The following is a 4,060-nucleotide window of genomic DNA, read 5'->3' on the forward strand; positions in this document are numbered from 1 at the left end:
GGAAATGGATGAGTTTGGATCCGGCCAAAACAAGGATTGTTGGTTTTCATAGTGTTTGTTGTATTGAAATGGAAATTGGACAAATAGCTTGATTTCTTCATTTTAACGATTTAGCCTTGGTCTTTGTGTTATAATCTTTGTAAAATGAGTAGCTTCTTTAAGAATTTCATTTCAAGGATTTCACGCGTCGATGCCACATATTTCTAGCTTTGGGGATGGCAGTTGGGGCAATTAAAGGTGACAACTTGTTATCGTTGTCTGAAACATTGCAAATACAAGGATAAGGCTGCTTGGCTTGGTGTTTCAAATATTTAACATCGAACATCAGTAATTTAGCTTTGTAGACAGACTCCGTCAATGGAATACAAAGTATATTGATATGTCGTGTTCTTGGTAATGTCACACTGTAGGCTTGGTGGTGACGAGGCGTAAACAGGGAACAAGGTGAAAAGGGAGACGCAAGTGATATAACGTTGTATGGGATTTTCCATGTCAATTTTAGTTTCAGTTGAAAATGAACTGAAAAATATTGGCGCCGTTTCTCCTGATCGACTTGGTGACTCTGAAGAGAAAAGAAAGAAAGAAGTAGGCGAACCCGATTACTTAAATGCATCATAAGTTTTGGTGAATTTCACCTCTTGAAGAGAAATTTACCAGACGACCAAAGCAGATGTGCAGATTCAGTTTGAATGAGTCGTGATTCCTTTTTCTATCTGCATGAAATGTTAATGGTTAAACTCACCTAACAGACTACTAACTTAAGACATCCCATCTCGACGATTGAGACAAGAAATAATGAGAGACAGATTGAAAGAGTGTTAAGAAGGGAATGTTATGGAGAACTGATGGATAGGTAGATCTTGGTCTACAAATTAATTGAAAAGAGGTCAACTCTATAATGTCTTGCTTTGAATAAAAGTAAATGCATTGTGTGTTTGCTTTTATTTTTCATTTTTGTTTTTACAAACAGTTTTTGCTAGCTCTCCTCGTTTTCCTTCTTGTTATAGTCATTGAAATTTTGTAGATCTACCAGTGTCAAGCAAGCTGTCAATAATATGCTCGTGTGGTTCCATTCACACAAAAAAAATAAATGAAAAAGGTGAAGACACAGAGAAAAAGAAAAAAGAGGTTCAATATATTCGAGGAAGTGTCATACAGACACCCTCATCATGCAAACAAGCTGTCCACAGAGTTATGAAAGTCTTTCCAAAAGTCAAAGCAGCTCGAAAGCAAACGTTGGAAGATGTACGTCAGAAAACTCTTTATCAAAACAGCGGCAAAAAGACATATTGGAATTCCTCATCCTTGCTGAGTGAAGTTGGACTTTGAAAAGAAGCTAGTAAACATTCCATACACTAATTGTTTCATGCTCAATGGCAATGTTACGTGTTTTTGAAATCATAAAGAGCTGTTAGAGAAGTAGAAGTCCATACTGTGATAAATTTGCTTCAATCTTCCTGTTCGAACTACAGACAAGGAACTATTCATCAACAGTGTGCCAAATGGGATGCTACATAACTCACAAAAAATCGTTGCGGTCCCAAATAATCTTCAATATGATCACCATGCCATGGAAACATTTGTGGGAAGTAAACATCATCATAATGTCACAAGAAATCACAGAAAGATAGCTCTAGAACACTGTTTGCTGCCACGATGAACGATGTATTTTGACAATGTTAGTAACGATAATGAAGGAGATATGTGAATACCTTTTTTTGATACTCTACCCTGCTGCTGCTGCTGCTGCTGCTGCTGCTGCTGCTGCTGTTGCTGCTGCTGCTGTTGCTGCTGCTGCTGCTGCTACTAATACTACTACTACTGCTGCTGCTGCTGCTGCTGCTGCTGCTGCTACTGCTTTGACTATTGGGAAATTTCATGTTTCACTTTGTAACTGCCACACGATTTTTGTCCCGAAAATGCGAAGTCTCAAGGATTTGCTCAATGAGTCAATAAGTTGATGTCTTTTTCTTCTAAAAACATGACAGATAACATCAAAGAAGTATTATAATACATGTTCTCAGTAGGTGTGCATATTATTTTTAAGAAACAAATCGTCCTTTTTCTGCACACTCCTTTTTATATTTTGTCCAGTAACGTTTAAGACTACTATATTTAGCTAATGTTGCTTCCGAAAACACTTATCGATTTTGTTCATATTTGCTGAAACTACAGCATTGAATTAGCCGTTTTATAGCAATACTCTTTTAAAGTTCTACTTGAATTAGTATTTTTGTAAATAAAAGTCTAGTTTTCTATTTGAAAAATTATTTTCGTAAGGTAACGATATATATATATATATATATATATATATATATATATATATATATATATATATATATATATATATATATATATGTGTGTGTCTTGATGTTTATAGAGGTCTCGGGCCCCGGATTTAAAACTTCACTTGTGTCAAGCCGTACGTTTGACGAAAGTACTTTTTAAAAAGTCGCTGGCATGTCACAGACTGTGTACCGTGCATTGATTGCCAGGCCTTTTAGGACTTTTATTCTCACGAATAGACCGAAGCCCCCCCCCCCCCCCCCCCTCAGCGGGGTTTATTCTTCCCCCGCGGTCTTTTCCTTTCAATTTTTTTAATATAAGGGCGCCCAAATTAAGGGGGGTCCCTTATTTATTTTTTAGCTGCCGGGCTGGGGACACATGTTTGTGGGAGACCATTTCTAAAATCTGAACCAGCTATTATAAATAATATATATATATATATATATAATATATTTCGATCATACTGGACTACAGAGCGGGTGGCCTTTGCTCGAATCGCCAACTGATCGTTCTGAACTAGGCTTATTTTTACGAGAGTTTTTAAGGCTTTCCTCTATTTGGCTCCGTCCTATTGGAGATAAGCGTTACATTCGGAGGTCCCGTTTCTTACGTAATCTTACAGTTACAGTGTAGAAGGGGTGTTAAAGTTTTATACAATATGACACTGACTTGTCGAGCCGAAGTGGTCTTTACTCTAAGACCAATCCCTTGCCTGTAATTTTACACAAGTCGTTCTAGTGCATTACGTTTGGGATTTGGCCAACACTGAGAAGATCTATTGTCAGTCACCAGAGTCTGTGGTGTAGCGGTTAGATACTTTACTGTCGCACGCAGGAGACCCCAGTTCGGTTGTCGAATGGGGAGAATTTTTATCGAGTATCTCGGTCTTTCTGCATGGATGTTGTATCCCTTTGAGCGAAAGTTAGCCCTGACAGGCAGGGTCGGAACACCGTTTCCTAACCGATGCACGTTGTATCGATGGGGGCTTAAAAATATCTACATAAAAAAAAGCATGGTTCGGTTCCGAGTGGGGATCAGCATTTGTTTTAAAAAAAATCCTTGCTAAAGAACACTTGCAGTCTATGGAGACAACGGAGCAAGCCTGTTGCGTCTGCAATGACGTAGACAACTTTGTTTGCAGCTCGGGTGCCAGGCTTCCGTTAAGAGTACACATTGTTATTGTCAACAAGTAATTTGAAACCCAACCTGTCTTGTAATCAATCACTGCCCGGCGAGTACTCAACAGTTCACATGCACTTGTACAGTGTATCTTTAAACTATTTACTCGCTTTTGAAGTCAGTCGTTAAAATTTTTACTTGGATATAAAGAAGAAATTATCCCCACTTTCCACCCACGAAAGAAGAAGAAAATAAAAGAAACACAAAACAAATACAGAAAAAACCCAACACCCCCCCCAACCCCCCCCCCCCAACCCAACAAAAAACCAACACCCCCGCTCCCCCCTCAAGTTTGAAGGTCTTGCACCTGTGCTCGAACGCACTGTTATGATGACAGTGTGCAGTCATGTGTGAGATTTATACATAAATATTGAAAGTTTAAGATAACTAGTGAAAGTATCCGGAGAAATTGTAGAGACTAGATCACAGGAATGTTCTTTAAACAGTGCTTTAACTATGTCTTTGTATCTGCTGTTTCCTGTACATGTGTGCGTTAATAAAGGGCACACGTGGACGACTGGTTACTGTTTAGCTTTGGAGAAAGCTGCACACCATTTTCTTGTCATGGTTCAACAAACTAGTACATAGATAATAT

General features: G+C 38.5%; 1 protein-coding gene across 1 annotated transcript in view; it reads left to right on the top strand.

Moving 5' to 3' along the window:
• LOC101848167 (gephyrin) overlaps window positions 1-4,060 on the top strand; it is a gene marked incomplete in the record, with an annotated part of 115,956 nt that overhangs the window by 26,299 nt on the left and 85,597 nt on the right.

The sequence above is a fragment of the Aplysia californica genome, unplaced genomic scaffold (assembly GCF_000002075.1).
Source record: "Aplysia californica isolate F4 #8 unplaced genomic scaffold, AplCal3.0 scaffold00021, whole genome shotgun sequence".
Lineage (NCBI taxonomy): Eukaryota > Metazoa > Mollusca > Gastropoda > Aplysiida > Aplysiidae > Aplysia > Aplysia californica.